The following is a 12117-nucleotide window of genomic DNA, read 5'->3' on the forward strand; positions in this document are numbered from 1 at the left end:
CAGAAGTTGTGTTTTCCAAAATGCAGCACACCTAGATAGTGAAGGAAAGGTTTAGAAATTCGTCAGAAGAAGATGCGATGCGATACTGAGCGACAGTTTTGCATTTTTATAGACAATCTCTGTCAAAGGTTGTAGGAGTGTCAGGATCCTAATCTGGGTCGTTTCACTTTCAGTCGCGTTTCTCTCGCATTCTGAGTCCATCTTGATTGTGATGGGGTTACGCTGTACTCCACTGGCTTCCATTTTGTGTTTCTGGTAGGTGAAATAGAAACTTATGCTAATGTATGCAAAGTTAAGCGAAAGTTTTTTCGATCGCTTTCAATAAGTTGTGGCGGAATTTCTGACGGTTTAGGAACTGTCTAACTAGGACATAAAGCAATCTCTTTCGCATCCGGAATGAATACAATTCGTTCCAGAAATAATCACAACAGTATAGAAAATAACTCTTCTAGAAGCGTTCCGTTCGGTTAGATCCGTCCGTTCTTCACCTCTATTTAAACTTGAAACAAGGGATTTAATTGGACGTGTTCCGATTGTATCTCTCGCTGTTTCGTGTCCGTTTCTCTGGCAAGCTGTAAATATATCGTTATTATAAATTCGTAAACCTCACAAATAACAACTCAATTATTGCACCCGGGCTAGTGAAGACCCTTCGCCAACAGCACACCCTTACTCATCTCTCAAAAGCACGAACAGCGATTAATATCACGGTGATGATTTATCTTGCACATCGGAACAACCCGAGAACATTCAATTTGGCAGCGTCATCGATATGGTTCGAGCAATTTATCAAATGGGTTACTCCAGGCCAGGCGATCCATCCACAACCATTGTTGCCATTTTGTTTCCGGTCGTCTGTGTGTGTGGGTGTTTCGCGGATAGAAGGAATTGGCAGGAAGTTTGGGGAGAATTTAATATAAAAATGCAGCAGTGCGAACATCGATGGCACATCATCATGTATCATATTGCGTAATGGGAAATCGCGCAAAGCGCACTCGTTTGTTCGCAATTATGGTGATAATTTGTTACGGATCGTTTCACACGTCACCTAACAAACGCTACCTACACCCTTCAAAAAAAAAAAAGCTCCGGAGGCTCATAACAAGATTGCGCAAGCCCAGATCCTATCGGCCCGGTTGGATTTCTTTGTCCGAAAAATTAGTGCAAAAATAAAACCAACAATACAGTGATATCTCATTAGCGGTGACATTCAACCGATACGAGATATAATGAGTAAATCATAGGACGAGACGATGTTTTAGGAATGGTATTAAGGAAAGAAATACAGAGCTGCGCAACTCGCTAATTGTTTATCCGGCGAGAATAACGTCTTCCCGGCTGGGCCGATGGCGCCTTCGCAAGTTCGCAATTAAGCCCAGAACAAGCTCCCTTATGGTGGTACCCTTTTGTATCCAGGTATCTTCCGCCAAAGTTGAAGAAGTGAGCTAAACTCTGTTTGGAGAAGGGAATAAAAGTTTCCGAAGCTAACTTTTATGCTTCGACACTTTTGTGCTCCCGGTGCTGGGACAGGAAGGGCATGCGTTTTTTTTTCGGTTGGTACACGAAACACGAACAAGGAGGAAAAGTTTTATCGGCAAAGTTGAAACGTTAAGCAAATGCAAGTTTCATACGGAAATGTTATATTCTGTTGGGTATGTGTGTGTGTGTGTGCGTTGTAGGGTGGGAGGTATTTTCTGTCACTTTCGAGTGTCCTTTCCCCCAACAGATGACAGCCGACAACGACAGCGATGGTGGTGGTGATGTTGATGATGATGATGTGCCTGGTAGAGTTCAGCATCAAATGGACAGTAAATACATTTTATGATAAAATAATAACTTCACCCAAGTGTCCTTTCCCAGGCGTCGGTGTGGTTAAACCGTGTGAGGAGCTGCTTTTGCTTTGGCTGGAAGTTTAAACTCCAATTACATTAGAGTGTGCTCGGGACAAAGTTGGATTGAGTTTATGATAAACAGATTGAAGTGGTTCGTGGAAAAGTAGACAGGGTTTATTTCCACTTGTCAAAAACTCCACAATGAGCGTGTCGAGGGACACAAAACTGTCACGCTTATTGTCGCGTTCAAACGGGAAAAAGTCTGTCAGAAATTTAGTTAATCATATCGAGAAATTGGCTTAACAATTCCACACAATTTGTGTTATTAAAGTGCTAAAATACGCTACATTTCTTCCAAACATAAGCAAGAACTCCCATGCGAAGAGGTTAGTGAAGACTCCAGTTATTAGACGTCTTTGTATATTTCGTGCGGACAGATCAGAAATATCTACCTTACGGGTTATGCTCTGCTCTATCTATAAAAGAAAATACATCAGTAGATGGCACTTGTCGCGATTTATTGTGTAGTTAGTTTGTTATAAAACGCGTATTGTTCTGTTTCTCTCTATTTTATTATTGGCGATTCATCAGCAAAATATTTGCAACATTTTTCTAGCGAACCTCCCCGTTAGTCGAGTGAATATCACACAATACCAACTTAAAATTTTACAGATCTATTCTCTAACATTTGAGTTTGACAATAGGCGTAGCTATCTTTCCTTTGTTTCATCTTTGCTTCTCCGGTGGCCGTCGCTTGTTTCTTAAGTTATTCTTTCATTTCCGAGCAAAGTGTGGCAGTAGATTCAATTACCACGAGGGGCCCACTCGTCGGTTTCGCAACGCCAACAGTCATCACCAACCAATGGCGTTTTGTTGATAAGCGAGAGCCCTTCAGCCCAGCAGCCTGATCAGCCCTTCAACTGCTAGCAGCAGGGAAGCTAATGGAAAGACGCTGAACACGGGATTCCCAAACGGAGACTTATGAAACAATCACAACAACGTATCGCCACAGGAGAAAGATATTCCTCTCGGGGAGTCGCTAAAACGCCGCCAGCCTCCATAAAAATTCAAGCAGCTTCACAGTTGCGAGCCCGTTGTTATGATTTATACTGTCTCCCCACGGTGATGTTTATGATGTTGACCACCACCTCGGTGTCTTCTGCCACCCTCAAAACAATCGGCCTTGCCGGGGGTGACGCGAGCAAGGAAAGGGGTTTTGTGTTAGAAAATTAGCATTACCAGCAGTACCAGAAGATGCTGGGGATTACCTAAGCAGCATCGTCGGCAGGCTTATTATTTGCTATTTAGAGAGGTCAAATCAAATGTGCCGAACCAACTCTCGGGCCCTGCTGCTGTTGGTGGGCACGATTTCGCAAAAAACCAAAATATACTTCACCCCCGCCCTTCGGTGGATGAAGCAGGCGGCTTAGACGAAGATCTTGAAGGAATTTGAATCCATAAACAAAGCCAACCATAATCAGCAAGTCTCGGTAACGCGCTGTGTCCAGCAGAGGGGTAAGTGCGGTTTCGGTCTAAATGCTAAATCATCCCCAATCATGAGGTGCACGATGAAAAATGGAATTTAAAAATGCAAATAGAAACGTCCGCTGGCACGACTTTTGTATCCCACCCACCACCACCCTTCTCAGGCGGGCGCGCATGGTGTGGGAAAAGGAAATGAAACGGAAAGTGCCATCAACCTGGGCCTGGGTGGGATGTCTGTGGTTACTCCCACGATGAACACACGGCCGTCACGAAAACTCGACTCACCCGGCGCACGTGATGTGCGCCACCTCTCCGAAGGGTGGGCCAGGTGTTACTTCCAAAAACAAACTTCCCAAGGCTCTGCGCTGCGTCTAGCCAATCAAACAATAATTTTGAGCTTTTCCATCCCTTATTAAAGAAAGGGTTTGAATGGAAAATGCATTAATTTCAAAGGTGCGTGTTTTTTCATAGTGAAACGCTTCCGAATTAAAAATGAGGGACAAACATTCCAACATTTTCTTATACCACAAACACATCCGGATGTTGTTTTTCCTTTAACCTTTTACACCACCGGCCCCCACACCGGTGGGATTTGTTTTTCCACTTGTGTTTCGTGAACCTTTTTTCTCCCCTTTTTGGGAGGAAAAAGTAAAAGGAAGGTTTGCATTTTACTTTCGATTGTGTACGCCGAAGAACGGCAATGGAAGAAGATCATCGCTGATAAGGTAAATCACAGCCACAGACAGACAGGCACACGCAGCGCGCCTCATCGGGAAGTTTACTTCCAGTTTTGGGTTCCCTCTTCATTATGCAGCTTCACAACAGACCGTGCACATACTGAGACACAGACACACATACACACAAATGTGCAATTCTCTCCGGATGGAGCACAGAAAAAAGTGCTCCATCATTTTGCTTCGTTTAAAGCGCTTTTCCGCTCTTACCTGGTGTTGTTGGGGAAGCTTTTTGAAGATCATCTTTCATCCCCTTTCATCTTAGCGACACAGTCGGTCACCCGCCCTGCCCTCCCACCCAAACACAATCAAATGCATGAAAAGAGCCTGATCAAAGCGAGGAGGCTGAAAAATGAGTTGTGAATTTTTTCTATTTTTTGAAAGGGGGAAGAAAAACATTCCTCCCGAGCCCTGGGGAAGGGTTTGTTTGGTGTTGTTTGTGCATTTTTCCAAGCCATGTTTTGCCATGCTCACTTGCTTAGTTCCTCTATTTAGTGCTGCGGGGGGCATTACACGCACCCGGAATATTCATAATTTAACCGTCCGATACCGGCGCACCTAAACAGACAGTCTAAAAATGGAAAAATATGCTAGAAACTGGGTGCCACCTAGTGGGGTGGAAGGGCGAGACAGAAAGGGAAGGATGGGACAATGGTGTTAGCTAATTAGGGTAGAGGAGGTGCGTTTTGCATTTCGCGCTCGGTGTCACGGTGGCGAAACGCGGAATTTATTGTGGCAAAACAAGAAACAAACAGGCAAGGAAGCCTTCGATAGCGATCGCGGAAAACATTAACTATATGGGGAAGAAATGGAAAGTGCGGAAAATTCACCTACTTCAGTTTTGGTTGTGAGTGTCGGGCTGCTACCGTAACGATCTGACGCAGCCTTCTTATTGTCCTCTGCACACGGTGTGTGTCCGTAACGAGCTTCTAATGAGCTTTTTGGTAATTGCACTCGCGATCACTTCCTTCTAATGATGGTGAACATCGGCTCGATCACTGCACAGTCACTGCTCACTTCAAGACAACACTATGGCACACCGATGATTGATACCGCACACTGTGTGAAGCTTCTGCTGCTGCTGCTGCTGCTGCTACAGGACAGGACAGACAACACCGTCCCGGTTGACTTCACTAGATCATCTGAGCTGATCGTTCCGAACGGACGTACCTTCTCGGCTCGGTTCGCTGGCAGACGCCGCCAGAGCGAGAGAAAATTCTTCCAACCCTCCGATCGTTTGCGACACACCGCACCGTACGACTCTTGTGCGGATCTCCGCAGACCCCCCAAACAAGCACAGTGGACACACAGAGCCACAAAACACGCATACACAAGATCTCCGAAACGCTGGATGTGGAACGTCGTGCAGAAGAGAGCCACACACAGAAGGGTAGAAGCCAAAGTGTTCGACGAGCGGTCCGTCCTCAAGATATTGGAGTCACCCTGGCGAGCTTTGGCCAACAAATGAGAGGTGGCTTATTAGTGCGCCGTAGTTTTCTTTGCGTTTCTTAACAAATCTCCTTCCCTCTCTTGCTCTCTCTCTCTCTCTCTCTCTCTTTTTGTCTTATTTTCCCTCCTTCCGTCTTTCTTGGTGGTGGCGAATTTCTTGGCATCAAGCGTGAAGGAGGCAGAAAAGTTTTTCGCAATTATTTCTCTTTCGCGCGCATTTTCGCGCTCTACCTATTATCACGCTGTTCGGTTTCAATGACGCGAAACTCTGTGCGCTTTGCGCCCGTTCACTCGATCGATCTTCGGGTTTGGGGTATGGAGCAACGGAACCGTGTAACGAAGGGTCTGAACGTTGCGGTGAACCTTCTGGACACGGGCAACTACGGGTTCTGGATGAATGGCTGGTTAGGTATCAGATGCTAGGTACGGATACCTCGCATGACTTGTCCGATTCGGATTGGAGGGAACCTGTGGAACTTGGTTGCAGTTTCCTTCACGTCTTGTGGGCTTACTTCGTTCAGGTTGGTAATCGACATTGGAAGCTGTTCTTATTTGGTTTTTGTTGCGGGAAAGCAGCAGTCACAATTCTCGAAAGAATTATGATTAATGAAGAATAGAAATGTGACGCTATTAGGGACATTTTATCACACAGACTGGGACCTACTTTTCCAATGTTTTGTCCAATGTGGGTGCGTTAGCCTCATCTTGTTTGGTTAGCCGATATTTTTAGAACCGGAATTTAAGACAATCTGTGAGGAAGTAGGTCATTGGAGGTTTATTTCGGTGGGGATTAAAAATTGGGACGGTGACTTAAGATTCAAGAATAGCCGTCTACCATTTTTTCGATAAAGATATAGTAAGAACACTGATAAGCTTTATAAAACCTTTAGCAATTGACCATTCCCAAATAAATTAATTAAACCACCCGCAAATCACAACGTAACAATGACCATTTTTACACCTTTCTAACGATAGCTCAACCAAGATGGTGATGGCCACAATTCTTATGCCATCCGTTTGAAGATGGTTTATCCAACATTTGCCGGAAATGGTACCTGATAACGACATTTATTTAGCTGGCATTAATTAAAACACCGACAGCTTTATGGATTGCGTTACCGGTGCGCCCCCCGTTGCATCATAACCGTTCACAGCCAGTTCACAGTACACAATTTCGCACAATAAAACGGTCATAGCCACCATCGCAGCATAATGACCAATTTTCCGAAAAACGATCCTCTTCGATCGTTACACCGACGGCTGTGTTGCATTGCTCATTTGCGTGGTTATGTCGTTTCGCTGTCGAATCACATCGAGACAAATGTCAAGCAGACGATTAATTAAGGCTTGATTCTGGCGGTTGCTACAATGGTTGGGCAGGCTGGATGCCGAAGTGCTTGTATCGAATCGAAACCGTGACGTGACGTGCACTCCTTTAGCGTTTGGTTTTTTCCCGAAAATAGCTCCCTCTTGAGCGGGCAAAGCGGAGAGGGCTTCGCTTCTTGCTGTGGGTCTTCCCATAGGCTATCTCTAGCCCAAAAACGAGGTGAGATAGCACAAAGCACACGATGATGATGTTGTTGTTGCCTTTTTAATCTCATTACCAAATTCCGACTCCGACACTTCACACAACATTCAAAGCTTCAGGGGGAAATCCGCCGCCCAACGTTTGAGGCCACACGCACCGGGATCGGTTTCGAGTGAGGCCACTTCGACACTTGGCTGGAAGCAATCGCTATGCAACATACACACACAGACCGACAGACAGACTCACCCATTTGGGGGAGAATATTTCGCACATCGTAATTATGGAGAGGCAGCATATGCATCTCGCCACAACCCAACCATTCCGCACCCCCCTTCCCGCACATGTGAGTGCATTTGTTTAATCAACATCAAACGGCAAGCGAATGGACACGTGAGAAGAGCGAGATGATGTTGCTGCACTGTGGCATCCAATGGAGTCACGGAGTTTCGTGCAAAACATGCGAAACTACTGTGCCTTCTGGGGAAGCTAATTTCGTTATCAACGCTCCGTCAATCTTCGTCTTGTTTGGTGGCTGTGGCATGGTTGGTCGGGGGAGAGGATCATTTTACGATCTTTCAGACGGGAGAGTTGAGGTGTATGCTGGATTCCTGTTGATCAATAGGTATTTCCAATAGTAAATAAACAAAATCGAGCACGTTGGCGGTATTCCCGATAGTAGATCTGACATTGATTATGTGATCGTGACTTGGTGTTTCAGGTCGTTCCGGGTGGAAGAGAGAAGAAAATAAGTGCTGTGGGAGAAAAGAAGCAGTGGGATTTAGGTGTATGCTGATAGTTTATGTCTGGTTGCTTCTGGCTTTTAAATTGAGAACAGTTTGGTTTAATGGCTTTTTTATGTTGCTTTAATCAATACATTTTAATTATTATGGGTCAATGTTGCCAGGTATTGAATTTGGTTCATTATTTTAGTATTACTATTAATGCTTATCCACATCAACATTAAACCACTGGCATACTACTGCTCCTTTTCAAGCTAATATAATTCTAGCTCACCCACAAGCCCAATTATTATTTTAAAATTGATCAGTTGAGTGACTAGTGTAGAATGTGATTTTTGGCTTTATGTGGTGAATTCTGGGTTCTATCCTGGGACAAACTATACGGTGAACTGATATTAGAGAGGGGTGCCAACTACCAACACCCAGCCAAACTTCTCCGCTCATAATATTTGTCGCGATGGAAGAAGTCTCAACTCACTCATAACCTCTACTATGAGACGGTCTGGTGATAGAGGCGCCAACGGCGCTTGTTTCCATACGACAGAACTGGGGTTCAAATCCCTTTTGGACCGTATCCTCGTAGTGATACGTAATGGCTATCAAACTACGTGGCATCAGTCATCACACTTGCTGTTGGCAACTTTATAATTAATAATCATACTTGATAATAAAATTAATAAATAATTAAAATTTTAATACACATAAATTACATTTATTTTTAATTTAGTTTCTATTTTTACCATACACTTGCACACTTTACGATCACTGTCCGCTTTCGGCATCATCGGCATGATCATTCGCTGCGCCACAGTGTGTTTGTGATGCGGATTGCCTAGCTTAGGCGCTTTTAGCTGAGATGAGCTTTCTCGGGTCAATCGTATAACATTATTGAAAATAATTCAGTTTTCTTGTTTTTTTTTTGTGATAAATAAACTTTTGAATAAAATTAAGTATATTTTGTAGCATAATCCAACTGCTGCTGAAAGTTGGTGAAAGTTCCGCAACCACAAGAAATAAGGTATAATACTGATTGATCGTTTTTTCTTTAGAAACTCGTTCCTTCATTTGAACTTTTCTCATCGAAGGATTCCGTGGAAGGACTTACTTAGGCACCGATTGAGTCAGTGGTAATTGGGCAAAATTATGGTACTGCGTGAAACTGTTAATCGAATAGCAAGTAGCTTTCGTTTCGTCGGAACTCGTGAAATTTCTATAAAATACCATTCAAGCGATAATTACAGCTTTTGTCAAACGTGCTGGTGTGACGATGTATTTTAAAAAGTAATTTCTTCCACCACGTAGAGCATCAACATACTGGTGGTTTCATTTAGTTTCTAGCTAGGTTCGGGCGAGAACAAATTACCTAACGCAAGAAGATGGAAAATAATTAATCTGCTTTAATAATTCATCGTTATTGTGAGAACAGGGAGAGAGTGTGCTATCCTCGAGCGAAACACAGTCGGTTGTAGTTAGATGAAGCAGGAGGATTATTCCGATCTATCTTTTCTACTGGGGCCCGTCCACACCAATGTACGCTTGTGTGCGCTAGCAAATGTGCTTTGATTCTAATTAAAGTTTAAGCTTCCTCCCTCAGTAACATTGTCCAACTTTCCCTCGGCAAGGAAATAATAAACCAAAACGCCAATGGCGCACAACGCACCAGCCAGAAGGATGTGTACACTGACAGGCGCATTCGTTGTTGGTACACACAAACCCTCACCAAATCCACGGGACGAGTCTAGTTTGTGTGTAAATTTTATTTGTCGCGTCCATCTTCCGCCGTCTATCTATCGTCAGTGCTCGACAGCATGTTGCGAACAGGATGGAAATAGTATCTACAACCGTGCAGGGGATGCTTTTTGGATGAAAGATAATACGAATACGGCCAGCTGTCTCATAATTTTGTTGTTTCAGGCTTGCGAAGCATGAAATCCGTCCGGCAGGCGGTCGACTGGAAAACTCGTGTCGCAGCAGTATCCTTGGAGATATGGCAAGAGAGAGAGAGAGAGAGAGAGAGAAAGTGCGAGAGAAATGACCGTGACCAGTGTTCGACCAGTGTCTTGCAACATCCTATTTCCATGGTGGATAGTTGGGAAGGTTTGCTGAAGTTCAAAAGCACCCCTTGCTGTGTGTTTGTGTTTGCTTTTTGTCCCTAGCATGATGGTTAGGGTGGGTACAATGAACTCTAACTCACCAAAGCATCAAGGGCTGGGCCGGCATGCGACTTCCTGTCTCTTCGTCCTGTTATGGGAGGGTGGGTAAGCTACCCGACTATCCCAGTGCCCACTTTTGGGGGGTGTATAAATTAACGCACCAAATTATCGTCCCGGAAAATCATCGCTTTTCCGATGGGGCGGTGAAGAAGGTTTCGAAGAAGGCGAAGAGAAAGTTTCTGGAGCCAAGTTTACCCAAGTGTTAGCAAACGAAGAGCAAACAGCATTCAGGCGCTGGGTTCAGGAAAAGCTAGACAGCGACAGCAATTGTGACGACGTGGGGTGGCAGTCTTTTCCGGGACGTAAATAGCCTTAAAAAGAAGGTGTTTAGCAGTGTCGAGATAACGAAGACTTTTGGGCAAATATTTTCTGAGCAATTTGCCAATGTTAAATACGTTCGGCGTTTTAGGTTTGAAGCTGTGACCGTCCAGAGGCGAATAAATTATCGATCGAGGATTCTGAGCGCAGTTGGTTCGTTAATCATTATCAGCTGTAGTCATGTACTTTATTTCTTGTACAATATTTACAACAAGAGATTGTGATGATAAAATGCAGTGATGATAAATTTCTCTCGGGGGAGAAAACTTGCAGCTACATTGTATGACGCTTTTCATCCCCTAAACCTGTCGCCATTCAATGCATGGACACAATGTACGGTGAAGCTTTTGTTTCCAGTACCGCTGTACAAAAAAGCATCAACCACGATCATGCCAATGTGCATTGCCGTAAGCCAATCCCAAAGCTTTTGCTGTAAATTCTGAATAGTCAACCACGTGGAGAACACACAAAGGATCGGTTGAACAAAAAATGCTTTGGAATGCTCACGGAAGCTGCAAGGACCACGTTGGCATTGTTCCACGTGTGGGCTTTTCGTTTACAAAGCAGTTTCGTTACACTGCTCAATCATTGCGGAGCGTGAAACGAGAAAAGCAAACAAAATGGTTTTATAATAGCCTTTGTTAACACCAATATCGTTGCTTCGGATATGCTTCCAGGATAGAAAAAGTCTATTTTCAAGGTCGATCAAGGTAAAGATGGGTGTGTGTGTGTCTCTATAAGGTTCTTACGTCCCATCATGCTCAAGAGTTGCCGGATAAAGCGCTCAAACTGAACTCGGAACTCATTTCCTACCATCATAACAATCCCAAGTTGCGAAGAACTTACAACTTCTTTAATAACAGTGGGATGGAAATGAAAAAGAACGAACCATGTTCTGCTTCTTTTTTCCTCGAAAACATCAAAGCATATTACCGACCGAAAACTATGCTTTCTCGTAGCATTTAATTAAAAACATCTACAACTTTTCGTTTTTATTTTCTCTACATCAAGAACGTGCTCTGTTCCATATTTCTGCGCGGAATCATTCTGATTCGGATTACATCTGCCAACATCCATCCCTGCAGTGCGTGAAGTAAGTGATAACTTTAATGTTCGGACGCCGATGCGCCCGGGCCGCTTCCATTCGCAAGGGTGAAATCCTAAAGGGAGCTAGGAATGGTGCTTTATTCGTTGTCGATGGCGACGATGTCTCCGGCGAGATGACACGTGCTCGGAATCAATGAAGCTGGAAACTCTTCGAATTCCGAGCACACATTCATTCCCCCGCCTATCCATTGGGGAAATCTCCATTAGGCGGAGCTCTAGAACAGAAGTCAAAATCGTGTTGATCGGAGGAAAATTTAGTCAGTGGAACAGTTTTCGGAAAGCGTTAAAGGAATGCGTGCCTTTCAACTCGGTTCAATTGAACGGTTAAGGGTCATGTGCATATGAGTGAGCAGGAAACTAAGGGCGAGAAGAAAAATGGTTCATCTAGAGCCGGCATGCCCCTTGGTACACTCGCATGAGCTTTTTTGACGAAGGATAAAACCGTACATAAAACCCTGAGCCTGGAGTGCTTAACCGAACCGTTCATTAAAATCAGATACTATGTGAGGTTAGGAATCCTTTTTGGGGGCGTAGAGATTGAACGAAATGATGAAGGTTATGTTTACGGATGTGGATGATTTTTGATGAAATGTCGGTTGTTTCCTTGGAAGGGAAAATTCGGGAATCAGTGATTTGGGAGAAAATCTTTGCAATTTTTGATTTGTGATACATTTACTAATGTTTTTTTTTTTAATTTTGCCTTGCTTTTAT

At 44.0% G+C, this 12117-nt stretch overlaps 2 protein-coding genes across 2 annotated transcripts in view; both read right to left on the reverse strand.

Annotated features, from left to right (window-relative positions):
* Nucleotides 1-12117, reverse strand: part of LOC126559214 (UPF0687 protein C20orf27 homolog) — a 462937-nt gene that overhangs the window by 420541 nt on the left and 30279 nt on the right. The window lies entirely within an intron of this gene.
* Nucleotides 1-12117, reverse strand: part of LOC126558950 (dihydropteridine reductase) — a 374118-nt gene that overhangs the window by 339749 nt on the left and 22252 nt on the right. The window lies entirely within an intron of this gene.

Source organism: Anopheles maculipalpis, chromosome 2RL (assembly GCF_943734695.1).
Source record: "Anopheles maculipalpis chromosome 2RL, idAnoMacuDA_375_x, whole genome shotgun sequence".
NCBI lineage: Eukaryota > Metazoa > Arthropoda > Insecta > Diptera > Culicidae > Anopheles > Anopheles maculipalpis.